Source organism: Myxocyprinus asiaticus, chromosome 14, assembly GCF_019703515.2.
Source record: "Myxocyprinus asiaticus isolate MX2 ecotype Aquarium Trade chromosome 14, UBuf_Myxa_2, whole genome shotgun sequence".
Lineage (NCBI taxonomy): Eukaryota > Metazoa > Chordata > Actinopteri > Cypriniformes > Catostomidae > Myxocyprinus > Myxocyprinus asiaticus.
In genome coordinates this window covers 3,003,581-3,009,478 of record NC_059357.1, presented here as the reverse complement: position 1 = coordinate 3,009,478, position 5,898 = coordinate 3,003,581, and positions in this window count along the sequence as shown.

Below are 5,898 nucleotides of genomic sequence, written 5' to 3'. Positions count from 1 at the left end.
ACCCGCGATACTGATATATGGAGGACTTGTTGAAATGTAACATTGTGGCTGTACGAAAGGAAGTCCCACCTTTCCATTAAGAGCCAATCACTGTATTAGCAAAGGCATCGTCAAGTGTTTATGAAAGTTCTTGAAGCACATGCATCTTAGCTTGATTAGCCTAAACAATGCAGTTTTTACTCTGATTTGGTTTAAAGATGCTAAATTAATTAATGGTACCATTTCTGTCAGATTTTATTGGTGATTTGATGTATGATATCTAAAAAAATAACACCCACTGGCTAATGGAAAAACAAGAATATGCACTGTCCCAAATCCATCCTTAGCAATGGCAACAGACAGGGAAAAATATACGTCCATTTCAAACGCTTAAAAATCTACTTTAATGTAATGAAATATTTTAGATTAATTACACGTTGCTTGCAAAACATCAACGTCATGTTGTCTACTTTTAAATGGTTGTCAGTGGCGAAAGCTGCTTTTAGTTTTTGTTAGACATTCAGTCTAATTTTCAGTTCATGCACCACCCCCATTGTTTCATTGAATATCTCAGCCTCTGAGTGGACTAGAAGCTCCATCTACATCTACTTAAATGCAATGAAATATTTGAGAAGAATTACACATTGCTTGCAAAACATGTCATTTTGTCTACTTTTAAATGGTTGTCAGTGGAGTAAGCTGCTTTCCAGATATTGTAGTTACAGGATCTACCAGTAGAGGCTAACTGGACCAAACCAGGCAAATCTTGAACCCTGGTTACTAGTCTGCATGCTTTGAGTTTAATAGCTTCAAGAGATTTGCACTGAGGTAAAAACTCCATACATGATGTGAAAGTGTATTAAAAATGTGCTTGAGAAAAAAAAAGATAATCTACTGTGTGAGGTGCATTTGTTGTTTTCTAATTTCAAACCTAGAAACATTCAACGTTAGGAGAACATAAGTCCCTATTGACATACCTCCAGCAATTAAAGTTACATAACATTATTGTGGCATGTAGAGTTCATGGACATGATGGCGTCGAGCTCTTTGTGTTTCATGTCCATACATTCAGAGTGCTGAGTGTAGCTCAAAAAAGGTTTAGTGGTAAATTAATTGATTGCATTGTGAAATTGTATTGAGTACGATTATGGATGCCTTAAATACACTATTTATGGTAAATATATTATTTATGGTCATTTGAAACCAACCCTAAAGGATCCTATAACTGGATCAAGTAAAAATCCATTAAGAACCTGCTTAGAATCAAATTAAACCAGACTGGATAAACTGATCGTTCTTGTTTTGTTTTTTGTTTTTTTCTGAATTCAAGTTTATCCAAGTTCTTATTTCATCCTTAGATTCGTATTTGATCCCATTAGGATCCTTTAACATATTTAGGATTTTTGATGTGGGTTTAGTAAAAACAGGAAGTTATTTTTTCTTTTCTTTTCTTTTCTTATGTGTGCTTATGGTGCTAAGCAAACTGTTGTAATACAAAATAATAATAATAATAATAATAATAATTATTATTATTATTATTATTATCATTATTGCATAGAGTTCATCATATGACACAATTTGTTAACTTCAAACTTACAAAGTATCATAATATCCTAATTAATGATTTTTCTAGATGTTTAGAAAACTAAATGTTTAGATACTGGAGTAAATAAACAACTGGAGTAAATAAACAAACTAAAGAAAGTTGCGTGCAGCTGTGGTAGATGCACAGTAGATGTTTTGAATGGCTTGAGTCTGTATTTGACAAGCAAATTGTTAGGATCTAAAATCTGATGCTGAATCTGAAATAGAGGTATTATTGGGATGTGGACAAATAGCATATATAACTGGAATGTTATTTAGAAGATATACTTAAAACATGCCTTGTGTAATAGTATGGTAGGATGCTATTTTGAACATATACATTTTTACACAAAATTCGATGAAATGTGCAAAATAACTAGTGATGTAATGTGAGAAGAAAGTAGCATACTACTGTTTGAAACATTTAGCATGCATACTACATACTGCTTCACATACCATTAAAATAAATAAGACCCTGCATACTAGTGTTGTGTTCGAGTCCACCTTAGTCGAGTCTGAGTCAAGTCTGAGTCTTTAAACAATTGAGTCCGAGTCCAAAAGGTGCCGAGTCAGACTCATGACCGAGTCCATAACAGTCCGAGTTGAGTCTGAGTCTTTAAACAATCAAGATGAGTCCGAGTCCAAAAGGGGCCGAGTCAGACTCAAGACTGAGTCCATAACAGTCTGAGTCGAGTCCGAGCCTTTAAACAATCAAGACGAGTCCGAGTCCAAAAGGGGCCGAGTCAGACTCATGACCGAGTCCATAACAGTCTGAGCCGAGTCAGAGTCGAGTCAGAGTTGAGTCCGAGTCTTTAAACTATTGAGTTGAGTCCGAGTCAAAAAGGGCCCGAGTCAGACTCATGACCGAGTCCATAACAGTCCAAGTCAAGTCTGAGTCAAGTCCGAGTCTTTAAACAATCGAGTCGAGTGCAAAAGGGGCCGAGTCGGACTCATGACTGAGTCCACAACAGGCCGAGTCGAGTCCGAGTCAACTCCGAGTCTTTAAACAATCTAGACTGAGTCGAGTCCGAGTCCAAAAGGGGCCGAGTCGGACTCATGACCGAGTCCACAACAGGCAGAGTCAAGTCCGAGTCCAAAAGGGGCCGAGTCGGACCCATGACTGAGTCCACAACAGGCCGAGTCGAGTCCGAGTCAAGTCCGAGTCTTTAAACAATCTAGACCGAGTCGAGTCCGAGTCCAAAAGGGGCCGAGTCGGACTCATGACTGAGTCCACAACAGGCCGAGTCGAGTCCGAGTCAAGTCCGAGTCAAGTCCGAGTCTTTAAACAATCAAGTCCGAGTCGAGTCCGAGTCCAAAAGGGGCCGAGTCGGACTCATGACTGAGTCCACAACAGGCCGAGTCGAGTCCGAGTCAAGTCCGAGTCTTTAAACAATCGAGTCTGAGTCGAGTCGAGTCCAAGTCCAAAAGGAGCCGAGTCGGACTCATGACTGAGTCCACAACAGACTGAGTTGAGTCCGAGTCAAGTCTGAGTCTTTAAACAATCGAGTCGAGTCCGAGTCCGAGTCCAAAAGGGGCCGAGTCGGACTCATGACCGAGTCCACAACAGGCCGAGTCAAGTCCAAGTCAAGTCCGAGTCTTTAAACAATCAAGTCCGAGTCGAGGTCGAGTCCAAAAGGGGCCGAGTCAGACTCATGACTGAGTCCACAACAGGCCGAATCAAGTCCAAGTCGAGTCCGAGTCCATAACAGGCCGAGTTGAATCTATTCATGAATCTGAATTAAAATTGTAATGGTAAACTCAACATCAATATTTTAAGCTTATTTTAACCTTCACAACTAAGAAAAACAATTTGTCAATATAAATGCAACAAAAACAAATGATTAGTGTGCTTCTGAACAAATTTCAAAGTGGTTTCAGAATGAAAGTATATGCTTTAGGTGTATAAAGACAAAACTGTCCTTCATCACACTTCTTATTGTGTTCTGTTGACATTTTCAATTATCTGTTGCTTTTCCCTCCACTCAAACATAGACTAAAGAAAGTGAAAGCTACTTTAGTCATGACAACCAGAGTTATTATTATTTCAGTATTAATTTAGTTTTTATACCATTAAAAACATATTTATATACCACAGTACTACACATCACACTTTTCAGTCCTCCTGCACACAGCAGGTGTAGTCTAATTCCCTAAAGTCAAGATCAAACTCACCTTGGGCTGACATTTCTTTTCACATTATAATTAGTATGGATAATAGGTGAATAGAGACTTCTCCCTTCACTTGTGTTCTTCATTGTATTTTCTGACTTTTTTGCCATTGAAACGCAAGTGCCAGCTTGACTCAGCCGGACTCTGAAAAAAATCCCAAGTCTGAAAGGTTCAAGTCCGAGTCAAATCCGTGTAAAAATGCATCCGAGTCTGTGACGAGCCCAAGTCCATTAAAATTGGACTCGTGACTCGGACTTGAGTCCGAGTCCGAACTCGAGTACCCCAACTCTACTGCACACTGTGTACAGTCCATATAGTCCAGAAAGTGTATAAATAGTATCGAATGGTATTCTGAACATAATTTTGTGCCATTGTTACAAAAAATTTATGAAATTTGTAAAATAACTAGTGAGGTTATATGAGAACAATGTAGCGTACTACTGTTTGAAACATTCAGCGTGCATACTACATACGTTTTCCCATATTATTTGAAAAAATACAACAGTGCATACTGCGCACAGTATGCATACTATAAACTGCAGAAATAGTATGAATGGTATAGCGTGGTATTTCAAAAAACATATAGTGAAATTTTTACAAAAATCTTCAATTAAATATGTCAAACAACTAGTGAGGTTATGTGAGAACAGTGTAGCATATGATTGTTTGAACTGTATAAAGTGCATACTACAAATTTTTTCACACAATTTTTTTTATTAGGCAATAAACAGGAAAACAGCGCATAATGTGCATTAGATACATACTATATAGTATGAATAGTATGTAAGTAATGTGCTGTTCAGAGCATAAACATTTTTACACACGTTTTGATTAAATATACAAAATAAATAATGAGATTCTGTGAGAATGATGAAGCATACTAATGTTTGAAACGTTGCATACTGCATAGTGTTTCACATACTGTTTTTAAAAAGTATACAGTAAATAGTGCATACTGTGTATTTTCTGCAGAAATAGTATGGATAGTATAGTAGTAGTATGCTATTATGAAAATAGACATTTTTAAACAACTTTTGATTACATTTGCAAAATAACTAGTGTTGTTATGTGAGAACGATGTAGCACACTACTGTTTAAAATGTTTACTGTGCATGCTGCATACTGTTTCACATTATATTTTTAACAAGTACACAGTAAACCGTGCATACTGTGCATATTCTGCAGAAATATTATGAATAGTATGGTAGTAGTATGCTTTTCTGAACAGCCATTTTTACACAAATATGCAAAATAAGTAGTGAGAACAATGTAGCATACTAATGTTTTTTTAATGTTTATTGTTGCATACTGCATACTATTTCACATACTATTTTATTTTAAAGGACAGGGAAACAGTATTGTGCATGATATATTGTATACTGTGTCTTATTATTAAAAAAAACTGTATGTGAATGCAATATACATGATAAGATTTAAATATTAGTGTGCAGTTGTTCTCACATAACTTCATGAGTTATTTTTCATATTTGATCAAATATACTATATTTAGCAGAAATTGTATAAATAGTATGGTAGTAGTATGCTATTACAAGTATATAAATTTTTACACAATGTTTGATTAAACATGAAAAATAAATAATGAGCTTATGTGAGAACACTGTAGCATACTAATGTTTGAAACGTTTATCATTGCATACTGCATACTGTTACACATACTATTCTTTTTTTAAAGTATACAGTAAACAGTGAATACTGTGCATTTTCTACAGGAATAGTATGCTATTCTAAACATAGCCATTTTAACAACTTTTAAATAAAAAAATAAAAAAAAATAACTTGTGAAGTTATGCGAGTACAATAGCACACTAATATTCAAAATGTTCTTTGTATATACTGCATTTTTAAAATAATAAGACAGTTAACAGGGCATACGATGCACAGTATACAGCAGAAATAGTAGGAATAGTATGGTATGCTATTTGGAACAGACATTTTTTTACACCAAATTTAATTAAATTAAGCCTACTACTGAGGTTAAGTGAGACCAATGTAGCATACTAATGTTTGAAATGTTTATTGTGCATACTGCATACTACACATACTATTTATTTTTATTTTTATAATAAGACAGTTAACAGTGCATACTGTGCACAGTATACAAACTATATAGCCTACTGCAGAAATAGTATGTATAGTACACTATTA